The 14,504-nt window shown below is 37.2% G+C and overlaps 1 protein-coding gene across 1 annotated transcript in view; it reads right to left on the reverse strand.

The window, feature by feature from the left end:
* Positions 1–13,440, reverse strand: part of Usp26 (ubiquitin specific peptidase 26) — a 39,199-nt gene extending 25,759 nt beyond the window's left edge. Inside the window, exons 1-2 of the mRNA XM_063245645.1 lie at positions 13,325–13,440; positions 10,137–10,199 (exon numbers count right to left, since the gene is read on the reverse strand). The gene's annotated coding sequence lies outside the window, so the exon portion shown is untranslated. The remainder of the gene's footprint in view (positions 1–10,136; positions 10,200–13,324) is intronic.
* Positions 13,441–14,504: the final 1,064 nt, after the last annotated feature.

Genomic DNA, 14,504 nt, shown 5'->3' on the forward strand with positions numbered 1-14,504 from the left:
TCAGTCTTGAGAGACTGTGTTAGCAAATCATAAAGAAAAGAAAGAGAGAGAGAGAAAGAGATTGATTGGGGAGACACATGTAAAAAATAATGTATGTACTACAGAAATTGGTCCAGAAAACCAATCTAATAAAGGCTCTAAAAAGATAAAAGAAAACAGAGGAAGGAATACAACCACAGGCCTTTAGCTTTGAACTTAAAATTCTATACCAACTATCAATTAAATGTAAGTTTATATATATATATATATATATATATATACACACACTATATATATATATATATATATATATATATATATATATATATATACACTTTCAAATAGTCAAAAGTTCAAAACATTGGTCTCACAAACATCTTTCTTAGGAACTTGCTTAATGATTTTCTCCAACAAAATAAAGAGGTTATAAAAAACAAAGCGTGCACTTCACATTCTTGATAGTGAAGAAAAGGTACTTTGATGGAGAGCAGAATATGAGCAGGAGGTAAACACAGGAAATGAGAGGAAGACAGAAGTCAAAGTAAATGTCCTTCCCAAACATGGAGTCTTAACAATAGGTGAAAGCTGAAATGCGTAACGGAAGTTGCAGGGGTAACTAGTCTAGCAGACAAAACCGACAGATCCATTTTGGCAAAAGAGACAGAAGAAAGGTAAAGGTGGTGTCAACAATCTATTAAGTAACAAGCTTATTAAGACAGTACACATAGGGAAATATCTAGGGGAACTAAAAACAGATGGTGATGCACGCAGAAGGGGACAAGGAAATATGAGAGAAAAGGTAGTTGATTGTCATCAGAAACCCACCGGTATGTTTTAAAGCACTTCTGTATATTTACTTCCAAAGATTTTTTTTTAATTTAAAAGGGGTAAGATCACCCTTTATGTATCTGTGTCCTTTTCTCTAGTGTGTTGGCAGGGTCTCAGTTTAGACACCCATCTGTTAAGAATTCGGGTTCCTCCTATGTACTCCTCCCTAAGGGTTCCAGGGAGCCTACTCATACATCACGCCCTCAAGCCGTGGGCATCTGGGCTTTGAGGATGTGGTCTTTGCAGTACTTTCAATATGTCAAATCTTTGTTGCTCTTCTAATAAAATTCTTCACCCTCTAACATTTAATTACTCTAATTTTCCAGTTGATCTCTTGTGTTTAATGTGACTTATATAAATTTTTCATATGAATGGTAGAATGTTGATGGTCTGATTTATCTTCAAGATACATTAAAACCAGCCAATTTTCTCTTCTCAGAAAATTGTGAGTTTGGGTGGTATTTAATTATCATTGGCTGACACATTTAAGCTTCATGGTGACTATAAAGATATTTTAAATTTAATAGTTTTAAATGTCATTATTCCATGCTGATGAATTTCTACTTAAGAGAAAAATCTCCCAGAATTACTGAAGTTATTTGGACATCCCAATACAAGCTTGAGGCCTCAGTTATACAAAAATTGACTATAAAATTAAATCATCTGGGTAAAAAACTAAAACAAACACAAACTCCAACATAAACAAATGAAGATCTGAAAGCTGAATAAATACAAAGACAATCAGCACAGAAACAATTTTACGAAGAGCTTCCAAAATGTTTTCCTCAGAGCCTACAATCACATAAATACTATAGATGTGAATTACTTAAAAGAATTTATATGACATTCTATTCATACCTTTCTCACATGGCATCATTTTCTCTATCTCTTATAGTTAAATGATAGTTATCTCTTTCAGTTCAATGATAGTAACTTAACTCAATAAACACATGGTTGAAAGGATTAAATATTTAAAAAACAATTTCAATGCAGCCCAGTAATAAAACAACCATGAAGTAGCCAAGCAGGATCATAATTATTCTAATATCAACTGATAGTTATAAAGCCTAATTTGGTGCCACAGTACCCTCGTGTCAATGAAATACAGTTTCACTGTCTGTGAGTGGTCTTTGAATTGCATAAAAGAAGCCTTTATCCCTTCCTTTCTTTTGCCTTCTTCAGCTTACTATCTTGCCATACTGGATGTCTGGACTGTAAATTCCCTTCATTGCCTAGACCAGGACTGAGCAGGTAAAGCAATATAAGGGACTTCAGTGACCAGGCCATTAAAACGCTAACTAAGGTTAGTGAGGCCCTATGGTGTATGCCTGTACTCATGGCACTAAGTAGGCTGACACAGGAGGATTATTTCAGTCCAGAAGCTCAAGATCTTTCTACTTAGTAAAGAAGTTGTGTCTTGTGTCCTCCATCCAGCATGGGGCTCAGTGTACATGGATGATAGGCTGTCCACTATCTTATGACTAAATAAAGTAACAGCCCAGACATGGTTAACAGGAATTCTTGGTCTAGGTAATATTTTAGAGCCTCAATCCTTGAACTAGAAAATTTCAAATGTCTATGCACATGGACAAAGCCTATTTTCCCAAGAAAGTGGTTCAGAATGTCAACAGGTTATCAAACTGATCTATGACAAAAAACATTAAGAAGCACTGCTTTAGAACAAACACAATGCAATCCTATAAATTAAAATTACAGCTGGTTTAACTACCAAATGATCCCCTGACTCAGGGGTAAGGAACATGCCATACAAATAGGCATAGAGTCATAGCTCTTACAGGAGTTTTCCACTAACCACTTTCAAAGCATTCAATTATAAGAAAACTCTATGAAGCCTTTGTATACTTTTTCCCTTTGATAACACAAGGTTAAGTACAACAGAGCATTCTATAAGGGGCATGTGAAGAAAAATCTACTCCATTTTAAAGTGATAATATTGGGAAGTTGAATATAATGCTGTTATTTCAAATCATGTGGCAAATAAAAAATGACTACCGTAAACAGGGAGGTAAACTGTGCCTTTTAGCCAGAATTTTGATCCTCACCTAATCCTAAGAAAAAAACCTACAAACACTATGCATGTCATTTGTAGGTAGCTTCTATCCCATCTACCAGCAATTTAGCTTTTTACTAAATTGTATACTCAAGTGTTAGAAGAATCCTCGCAAGTTATCTGGACTTATCTCTCATGCTCTTTGTAGGACCCTTTTGTAGCTTTTAAATTTTTTTTTTGGTGGTACTAGATATTGAACCCAGGGCCTCTACAAAGAGCTAACTCTTCAGCCCTTTATTTTTATTTCAGAGACAGGATCTCAGTAAGTCACTAAGTTGCCCAAGCTGGGCTCTAACTTGATTCACTCTTACCTCAGCTTCCCAGAGTGCTAGAATGACATGTAGCCACCACCGTGCCCAGCTTCACAGCATTTCTGACAACCTGTGAACACTGGCTTGAAATGGACAGTGAATTGGAACTACAGACCAAGAATTTTGTTCATAACTGTCTTCACACTACTTTATAAAATAACCTGGAACACAATTTTATGGAAAAGAACTGTATTTATTACGTTGTTGATTTTCACAGAATCTGTCCAAAAGCAGGATAAGTAATTCAAATGGAAAGACTGTCAGAAAAACTGCAATTAACAAGGGTGATATTTTACTGCAAGCAGTATAGCAGTCAGTCTAACAACGTTCAAAATAATCGTAGCTTTTAGTGGAAAAGCTGAGATTGGAAACTATATCTAAATAGCAAACTTATAGTCCATCCAGAGAATTAACACAGGCTTTATAATTCACTCGCATTACTCATTTCAATACATAAGCAAAACAGTTATTAAATGCCCTCAGTCTACTCTGTTTACCTAACAGAACTCAGTAATTCTTGCTGAGTTAAAGAAGGAGGGGAATGATGTCCAAAGTTGTTACATGACATCTTAAGAAAGAATATACTTTTCTCCAGTGGTTACCTATTTCCTATCTGGCCAAATGAGCCCCCCCCCCAACTTCACAGAAAATATGTGCCTAAGCCACTCCCTTGCATCTATGCATAGAGTAACACCCTAGAATGCTGACATACAGTATTAGATTCACATCCAGACCTCTATGGGAAAGCTATGTCCTACCTTCTAGTTACATGCTTAATAAGCATCCTCATTAAATACACTTATAAGCTTCTGGAAAGCTAAACCTTCACTGAGTTCAGCTACATATACTCACACCACTCGCCTCTTTCTACCCCTCATGCCTCAACTCTAACCCTAATCTAGCTCTGGAAACAACCATTTAGAGCATTTCTGGATTCTGGAATAGCCGGCTTTCTGACACTGCAGTACATACGAATTGGGCTAGGTAATGACAATGTTAACTACCCAACTACATGACTTATCTTCATAAGTGTTGTTGCAGTTACATGATATTTCTTCTTAAGTATATTGCACGGTGATGGATTCTTGACCTAGTCCCCTCCTTGGCTCTATGACTACTGATCGAGTATTTAAGGTCACTATGGTTTCATTCCTCCACCTATGAAAGGAGTCAATTTGCTGCACTTGTTTAAGTATCAACTTCCTAGAAATGGGAGTTGGTATTCTCCAGAGAGGAGATATGCCAGTAGAATGGAACTAAAAATACATAGCAGGAGATAAGCCTTAGTCTAGCTTTATTACCATCTCTGTGGTCTTTATCTCACTAGCTCTGTTTCTTCACTTCTGTAGTGGAAAGGGGAGTGATAGTCAAGCATTCCTAGCCTTAACTGTATAAGACTATGGAGTCCAAGGACTGGGAAGACCTCGAATGTGGCCTAACTGATCTTATCATGAATTCTTCTGTGTTCATTTCCCATCACTAGATTCAATGCTTCTTTACATGAATACACCTTCTTATCTCCTAGGCACCCTGAGCTATTTCTTATTTTCAGTGTACTAGTATACAACACAACAGTCAATGCTTTACTGACCTTGAGAAACAATCAATGCTATAACCATGTGTGGATACCAGTGCACCCATGTGTTTAACAACCTTGAGTTACATAGTATGCCCAGATCAGATGTTTCCTTCCTTAATCTCTCTTGGGTTGAAGATCAAAGTTTAATGCACAATTCAGCCTAAACATAACACAAATTGTTTCTAAATGAATCTAGATAGCTATATAACCTGAATGTAGAATTATTCCCTATTGTTTTACCACTTGATCAAATTCAAAGAAATTAATTTTCTGCTCACTATTTCAGTTCCTCTGGGAATTTCTGAGGTAGAAGATAAAGCAGAGCATTATTATGTTGTCAGGTGCTATGGTGACCATGACTAAAAACTACATTGTCACAAACATAATAATCCAGTAAAGCCTCTGTGCGTGCAGAACCATGTCATACTAGTGCTAGAAAAGATGGAAAGCTGCCTGCTGTGCTGATTTCAATCAACAACCCCTCTTACCTTTCCCCTTACTGCACACCTTTCTCTTCTTATGGTTCTGCTTCCCTCCCCTGAAAATACTTACTCCTGTCCTTTCCTTAGAAAGCGAACAAACTGCACTCTACCATTAAGAAAAGACAGGTAATAGGAATCAGGCCAACAGATCTTTTGCAAATGATCTATTTGCAAAGAGGATCAGAAACAGGGACAGGGAGGGGAATAGAATGTAAAAAGAAATAAGATGGGTTATATACATGTACCAGCTTGTCACAATGAATATAATCATTTACTGCAAATGTACTTATAAAAATTAAAGAAAAGTTTAAAAATATGATTAGCTACCTTAAGTTATTAGAAAGCACTTGTAAAAAAGATTTTCTGAGACTTTTCTGTCTCAACTACTGTGCTTCCTCTAAAAGAGAAGCTAAATTACTTATGCATCTCTGATTAAAATGTTTGTTTTGTTTTGTTTTTTGTTCTACATTCTCTGCAATATCTGGCCTTGTCTTGTGAAATTATTTCATGTACGTAGTCTTTTCTGAGAAAACCTACTTTCTTCACTACTTGTAACTACTAAATGAGACAGAAGAGTTATTGCACACCCCATTACACCCCTTGTAGGTCTCTTATCTCATGATAGTACAGTTTTGTCCCACCAATGGTCAAACACCAAACTGCAATGAGACTATAGCTGGACAGATGGTGAGCTACAGACAGCTAAGACCAGTGTCCCAGGAAGAGGTAACAGCACAAGCAAAAGCTCTGAGATGGAAAGTATTGGCATATAAACAGAACAAACAGATTCAGGATTATGAGAAAAGGGGTTATCAGAAAAAAATTGTGTCATGCAGGATGTCAGTTGACCAGCATTGAACAGAACTGGGATAGTTACCACCTTTTAAGAACAATTGTTTTAATGACAGTTCTTCTGATACAGGTGAAGTGGAAATAAGGAATAAAGGAGAAAATCCTGCAGTATAAAGGAAGTGGGCTTTTGCTTTGTTTTGCTGGGCCTCAAACTCAGGAATCCATGTATCATAGAGAAGTGCTTTACTAAAGTTACACCACAGTCCAAAGGGAGGTTTTCAAAAATCTTATAGGCAATCCTATTTGAATACTTTCATAAATTTTATCTCTTCAAAAGAAGAGATGAAATCGCATATGAAATAAGAAGCCACGTAATGTGTTAGCCTTATTTATATTGCCCAAATATTGTTTATTCCAGAAATTTCTGGAGAAATTCAAATGAAAAGCAAACAGGCTCTGAGCAAACTGGATGAAAATCCAAGCCACTGCCTTGTAAGCCTCTCTTAGTTGTGCACACTGGTCATAAACTATTACATCTCAATTCTTTACCAATCCAGAACAAGATCCAACATTGAAAGAGTCACACTAAATTGAACTACAAAAGCTTCCTAAATAACTTCACTTTGCCCCCAATGAACCTATTATTAAAACTATCAAGGTACTCTTCATCACAACCAGGATAAGCTCATTTGCCTTGCCAACAGATTTTTCTGGTGATATTTCTGAGGAGCTGACATTCAACAGTATTCTTAACTCCATTTCCTATTCTAAGAACCCCTTTAAGAAACTGGGGCAGATCTTAAGCCTCTTTTTTGTCTAATCACAAAACATAATCAGGACACAAGAACCCAACAACTGAAGACAGGCAAAGAATCATAATAGAATGATCCCTATTCTCACTCTCTGCAGATGCCAAGAAAGAGTAAATGATTAAGAGGCCTTGTGTCCAATTCTCAGTAACACACAAAAACATAGCACATATTAGAGCTGTATATAAAGTGTGTTATAACACCAATTAGGAAACCAATCCTTGAAAAGTAATACAATGGCCTGCATTGATGAGAAAGTCCAGTCACACTAATGTACAATACTAAAAAAACTTACTAGGTGATTTTCTAGTGAATTACTATACATAGGCATATAGAAATTACATGTTTCCACATGGCAGAAGAATTTATGGAATAATGATCCTAAGGAAAGGCACATCAAAAGTGAAACTTGATAAAGGGGATCCCAAAACATGGACAGAGAAAACCAAAGGTTGGAACAAATTTTAGATAACCTGATTGTGTCAATGGAAGAGACAAGATTAAATTCAAGAATGGGTGCTTCTAACACACATAAAACACATCATTTCACAAGCGTCATTACAGTAAGACCACAAACAAGATTATGTTTAAGATAAAAAAAAATTTGGGTCAGAGAAAAGAGAAGTCAGAAAAAAATAAAAACCACTCATCTTGCCACACAGAACTAACCCACCATAAGAAATTGACCAATTTGTCTTAGTCACTTACCTGTCACTGGGACAGGATACCTGACACCTGAAACTTAAAGGAGGAAAAGTTTATTTTGGCTCACAGTTTAAGTGGGTTCATTCCATGACCAGCCATATCAAAGGCATGGTCTAACCCAGGAAAGCCACTCATGTCATGACAAGAAGAAGAAAGAAGGGAGAAGCCCAGGATAAGAGTACATGCTCCTGTTACACATCCAGTAACCCATATCCAATGGATAAATCCACCAATATGTACACTGTAGATCCAATTGCTTTCCACACACATATAAATTGGGGGGTATCTTTAGATATAAACCACAACATAAATGTAAGTTCTTAGATAAACTTAAACTTAGATAAACATAAACTTAGAAATTCACCTATGCCCTCCTGAAAATCAAATTGAGAGTATCATGAAATCTTTACAGGCAGTAATTGTAACTACAGATTAAGGTACATCAGAAAGATATGCATAGGATATGAAAATCTGAATGAAAACTATTCTAAGAGATACACTGGAACAACTTTGCCCTCAGGCAGCAACTATTTGCACGTTTGTGCCAAACATCTCTGCAAACAAATGAGAATTTGAGATGCCAGTTATTCACATGAAATATGTTTCACAGGCTCAAGAAAAATCCACTATAGAGGCAAGGGCTGCAAAGCCTGTACAGTTTCAGAACTACAAAATTCTCAGGGAAAACAGAAAATGAAGTACTGCTTTCCACGTCACCAGTCTCTCAAATGTGCAAGAATGCAATACTTTCTCATATACTCAGACAGGTATTAATATCTGCTTTTCCTTTACATTTAGTGTGTCATATTAAGCATCCTTATTTCCCTACAATTTTAGATACTCTGATCACATTACTGTTTTGAGTAATTGAGTCTAGACAATCCAAACTCAACTTTCCAAACTCAAATTTCCATTAAGTACAAGATATTTAAAGAAAAATGAATCAAACATACCAACTAATTCTTAGGTGTAAAAGATTCTCAGATGGTGATCCCCTTTATCAGTGACCTAACTGTAAACTACCCCCAAATTACTTCCCGTTCACCCCTTTCTGTATTGCCTAATTTGGCCTGTCTTCCCCTGGTTTTCTATGAATTCGTGAATCCTACATGTGCTAGTTAGGTTTGCCACCACTGCCACATATGTAAGACTTTGAGTATCAATTTCCAGGATGAGAAACTATCACCAAGAAATGAGTATTTAAAATACTTGCAGTGGAGCCAAAATCTCCTTTCTGCATTTTGGTGAGTAAAACATCTTTCAGGGATAAAAAGAATTGTTTTTAGGCCTCCGATAATGAGAAAAACATATATCAAGAACACTCAGTCTTTCTGTCACTTTAATAACAGACCAAGAATGATGATAAACATTAAAGTATATGGATCTACTAGAGCCTTGCTTAGGAGTTTAAAAATATGGACTCCAGGTGGAATACATACTGAAATAAATCATTTAAAGAAACAGACATTTCTTGACCTGAGATTTCCTTGCAGAGAACTAAAATTTAAGGTTTTATCTGATGTCTTCTCTTACTAAAAAACATTTTTAGGTATTGTTATTAGCTGAAGCAAGGTCAAGTCTTTTCTACATTCCTTCTAATGCATTAGAACACCATGAAAAAATAGTTCCAAAAATGTTTAATGTGCTATCTATATATTTTTTCCTATGAAGTGAGACTATAAACCTATGTATTGTTGGTTTATGAAATATCAAGTTTATGAAACATCCTCAAAACTGCTAAGAAATGGCAAAACAAAACAACAAATAAAGAGAAAGGGAATTCAGAACAAAGACAGTCTTTATGTCATTAAAATGCATAACATTACCTTCCACTTTGGGAATCTGTATAATAAATGCAGCCATGCCACCAGAAGCAATATTTAGAACTTGGACACAATTGATTCTTAGATGCAAACAAAGCTCAAGGTAAAGGGGATGTGACAAAGAGAAGACTCATAAAAAAAGAAGTCAGTAGCAGCTCCTTTGGAATACCAATAAATCTCAGTTTAGTGAAAGCAACTTTGTGGAATTCCACAGACATTTCCCTGTGGTCCCTTGACATTTCCAAACTAACCCCACGCACAAATGTAGGACAAATTTAATGGAACAGCTAAAAATGAGACACTGACAACAGGTATGTAGAACGTATTTTTTGTTTAATTGAGGAATCGAAATTTCCAATTCGCTCAAGTACACAAAAAAATCTATCCTTATACTAAGTGTGTATTGATAAATTTGTTTTAGACAAAAGACCAAGAGAACTTGGGCTTCTTGGGTTTTGGGGCTTCTTGATGGGTTGTCCTTGGCTGCAGCTTTAACTAAGACAGTTTCTTTACACACATATTCCAATTAAATAAGCTCATCTGACATTTTTTTCTTTTGTGGTGCTGGAGCTCGAACTCAAATTTTCTATGCTGTAACACTGAGCTAGTTCTTTGGCTAACAACCAAGACTTTTAACTGGTTTTAGTTAACACACAAGCTGTGAAAATATTCCCTACAGACATTTTTTTTTGTTGTTTGAATTGAAAAATATACATGTTAAAATGCTTCTCTTTTAGGACTCTCACATATTTCTTACCTCTCCAAGAATCTTGAGAAAGGCAGGCACTTAGCAACTTAGGCACAAACGATGAAATGGGACCTGTTAGGAAGAGACCAAATTTAGTAAAACAAGTGTTACTCTGAGCAACGGGCCACAGATACCCCTTTCCACAATGTAAACACTTCTCGCTACCATCTTTCCACTGCGCTTCTCGCTAGTGTCTCTCGTCCTGTAACCTCCAGTGAAGTCTTTGCCCAGATATTAATCACTCTATGAACAGAAGAACCTAAGCAAGAAAGGGTGAGCCTCCACTCCTGACTCAGAGTGAAAAGCTTAACTGAAAGCTCTCAGGTCTGCTTTTGGGGAACCTGGCAGCCACAAGCCTCATCTGAGGTACTTGTAGCTCCCCAGAGCCCTCCTGTGGCCTGGGGGCAGCGACCTCATTGGCTCCTTCTAGACCTTGGGCACAATTTCTTAATTGTGTATCTTTGCAAAAACATCAAGCATTTTTGTCCTGTTGATGCCTCAACTAAACCTGCTCTGCAGTTTATTCCCACAAATGATACCAGACACTAGCAATGATTTGAACAGGACAAAGACTCTCTTTCATGTATTTTTGCATCTCCATGGGCAGACCTATAATCTACTCTGCATCAAGCTATATAAATGCACTTTAACTCATCACCTTTTTACTACTTCTATATAAGCTGCTATTGAAGTACACAATCTAGATGAATCGCATAACTTTTTAAATGTTATGCTGTATGCTCTTCAGAGCATTAGGGTTAACGAACGGAAACTTTCAAATTCACTGTATTATAAATTATACCTTTCTGAGGTGATTATATAACATGAGAGCTTCAAAGCATGAAGTCATATACTTCAATGACAAACCTATTTAATTATAAAAATCCAGTAACAAGTTTCCTCATCAGAACCAATATGCCTATTTTTATAGACCAGTTGGGGTTATGACCTTGTATAGTTAGACTGTCAGTGATTTTAATGTTCATTCAGTACTGTGTCAGAACTGACTCATATCTGCTGATACTGTCCATCTCTTCCTAGATTTGCATTCAGCAGTGTCAAAATTCATAGCTTAAAACTGCTCAGAATGGAAGTATTTATACCTGAGAATCTGGCAAATTCTACCTATCAAAATTTTTCATTTCTTATGGAGACCTAGTTGTTAAATCTTATCAGTATTTATAGTTTTTAGACTTCCTTGGTCATAGTGCATGGTGATGCATGGCTGTGCATGCTTGTTATCACAGTACACAGGAGGCTGAGACAGGAGGATAACCAGGAGTTCAAGGCCAGCCTGGGCTACATACAGAATTTAAGGCCAGCCTGAATTACAGAGCAAGACTCTATCTCAAAAAAACAAAACAATTATAACAACAGAAAATTTGAAAAGAAATGTGTCAGCAAAGTCCCAGCACTTGAGAAATTGAGGCAAGAGGAACTTCACGAGTTTGAGACCAGCCTGGGCTACATAGTGAGTTCAAGGCCAACCTGGACATAGCAAGACTATATCTCAAAAAAAAGGACTTTTTTGGTGATCCCACATCATGATTATAATTGGTGGTTCTTTTTAAAGGAAAAAATCAAGTCATTAAACTTTCTATAAATTGTGCTTTTTCAGGAAGCAACATGCTATGAAAAAAAATCCTTTTGACTTTTATAAAAAATCTGGGAGACTAAAAAGAGAAACTTCAACACAGGAGGTAGCAGATGGTACCTTTTCCCTGAGTCGAGACTCACTGCATGAGAGTAGTTCAAATCCATGGGCACATGGTGACAGCTGGCCGGTAGACCACCGAGGCCTCCATGAAGAGCAGTGAACAACAGTGCATGGAAGGACTACACTAGATGGTGGTGAGTGCTGAGGGCTCAGTCATCTCAACACAGAGAGCAATTGGCTGGGAGCCATCTAAAATGACTGACTGAGCTCAGAACTCAGCTGCTGCCAGCTCCATCTAGCACCTTCCAGCGGGGCTCAGGCCCAGGGAAGATGCACTGACAGCTGCAGGCCAATAAGTCTGGTCTCAACCAGAAGGTGCAGGCTCACTGGGAGTCTACTACCCCACCAAAAATCTATTGTCGACTTTCTGGGATAGATCGGCATAGATTAGGGCTCTGTCTCCACAGGTTGTCTACCAGTGACAGTAGAGACAAGCCAGAAAGTGGACCTTTTTTCTCTCTTTTTGTTCATGGTTTCTAGCCTCTCTGTGTTTGTTGTTCTATTCTGTTCTTTTTATCTCTCCCTTCTCTTTCTCTCCTGTCTTATGCACCAGTTTCCCAAAGTTAGCTCGATTCTCCTTTGTCCTCCAGCTGTACTTCTAATATCTTTCTCTTCTATCTCTCTATTTTTTCCCCAGCCTCTTTTAAATTTTAACCTCTGAGGGTACAATTAATATATTAAAGACTTACATACTGCATATAATTTTCTGGCTGTTTTAATTTTGTTATATAACCACAAAACTAGTTTATATGTTAAAGGTGACTAATTAATGGTTACTTCAGTTTGTTATTTTCTAGGATGTGTTTGTTGCTATTGTTATTGCTGATGGTACCACCTTAGCCAAAAGTGGCATAATTATTCCAATCAGCTGTTCTTTCTGGAATTCCAAGCCTGAGATTGACTAAGGGTCACAGAAAATACTGTGGCGCAGTGAAAAAGAACCAGGGGCTATGCCAAATAGATAGCATCTTCTTATCCCCAACAAATTGAAGATGCAGGATCTTGCAACAGACTCAAAATCCGAAAGCCAGTCACATCTGAAAGATACCTCAGAAAAACAGATAACTCAGAAAATTTTTATTACCTAAGAAAAGTTTCTAAATACTAGCACTAAAGCAACCCACCATAGGCAATTTACACACACTACTCCAGGAATTAGACAAAAAAAAAAAAAAAGGAAAATGACACGACACTTTAACAAGATTCAACCCCTGACACCCAGTTTCCTAAAGGCAAACCCAGAGGGAGTGAGCTGGGACAATACTCACCTGGCATCTCCGAAGTGGTAACAACAAAGCAATTGAATGAGGCTTACAAAAGATCCATTAACCATACAGACTTGCCCTAAAATTTCCATGTAATCAATCTCTCTCTACTACGCACAAAAACAAGAATTATAAAACACTGAATCTAAACACAAGTTCTAGGAGGAAATCACACCAAGAATTATAGCACATTAAAATCCCACATAATTACTAACCGTTCACAGAAGAGATCCCTGATGAGCTGAAGGGCAAAGGATGGAACTCCTTTGGAATCAACACACCAGGCTCCACTTTAAATTTTGAAGAAAGTCGTGTTCACTTTTCCAGGATTTGTTGAAGTCTAGGAAGATATACTCAAATAGAGATTAAGCTTTTAGGATTCTGCCTGTGACTCTATTTTGTGAATGTTTATTTAAAAAAATAACACCCTATGAAGTATTCACTTATCTTCCAAAATCTCCCCTGACAGAGAGGCCCAGGACGAAGTATGTAGAGCAGCATATACAACATACCCATGGGGAAGGGGGAAGAAGTGCCACAATTCTAGCTAAGTTTGTATCTTTTTGGGGCCTAATAAATTAAATTCACCACCATACCACTGGATGAAGGAACGAGCTCTCCCACTGATTAACTTTGGGTAAAGCTTTATCTGAATACCGCTGGCCTCAAGTTTTCTACCCGATGAGAAACACCAGTAACTTTACCTTCCAGGGTTTAAAGCAATTGAACCAATTATAGGATAAACCCAATGGCTCTAAAATGTCAAAGTGTTCTATGCATTTCTAATTGTAAAACATGCATTTTTTAAAACTTTGGCTGGGTGAACTTTGTAACATAATGCTATTAGAAGGTAAGAGGAACCAGAGATATCAACTGAGACTAAACATTAAAATTCTCTGGGAAAAAAATTTTGGTTCCTGCATATTTATAGTTAGCATTTCAAATCACCTAATTTTCAGGAAACGAGGAATAGCCCAGACCCCACGACTTTTTTAGTCACGGGAAACAACTGCCAGGTCACAGGCATGCACCCTCCAGCCTAAAAGAATCCTACTGGGTATAACAGGCCAGCCTCTGGCTAAGGTATGTCCACGCAGGCCCAAGGAAGACTGCTCACGGAGCGAAACTATGTGAGTTCTTCAGGCACCTCTTGCTTCACAGCAAGAAGACAGAGAAGGGGGGCAGAAAGCAATGCTAAACCAAATACTTGAATGTCTTATTTCAAATATATGCATTCAGAAAAAGAGGACTAATTCCTGCAATCTGCTTGGTAATGGATGAGGATCGAAGATGAGTAAGTTTCATTCTCACATCCCTGGTAACAAAAATATGATGTCCATTTTGCAAATAAAGAAAACCACAGTTCAAATAGTTAGTACCTGAGGGTAGACAGTT

The sequence above is a fragment of the Cavia porcellus genome, unplaced genomic scaffold (assembly GCF_034190915.1).
Source record: "Cavia porcellus strain 051 isolate PalLab524CR breed Dunkin Hartley unplaced genomic scaffold, mCavPor4.1 scaffold_3, whole genome shotgun sequence".
Lineage (NCBI taxonomy): Eukaryota > Metazoa > Chordata > Mammalia > Rodentia > Caviidae > Cavia > Cavia porcellus.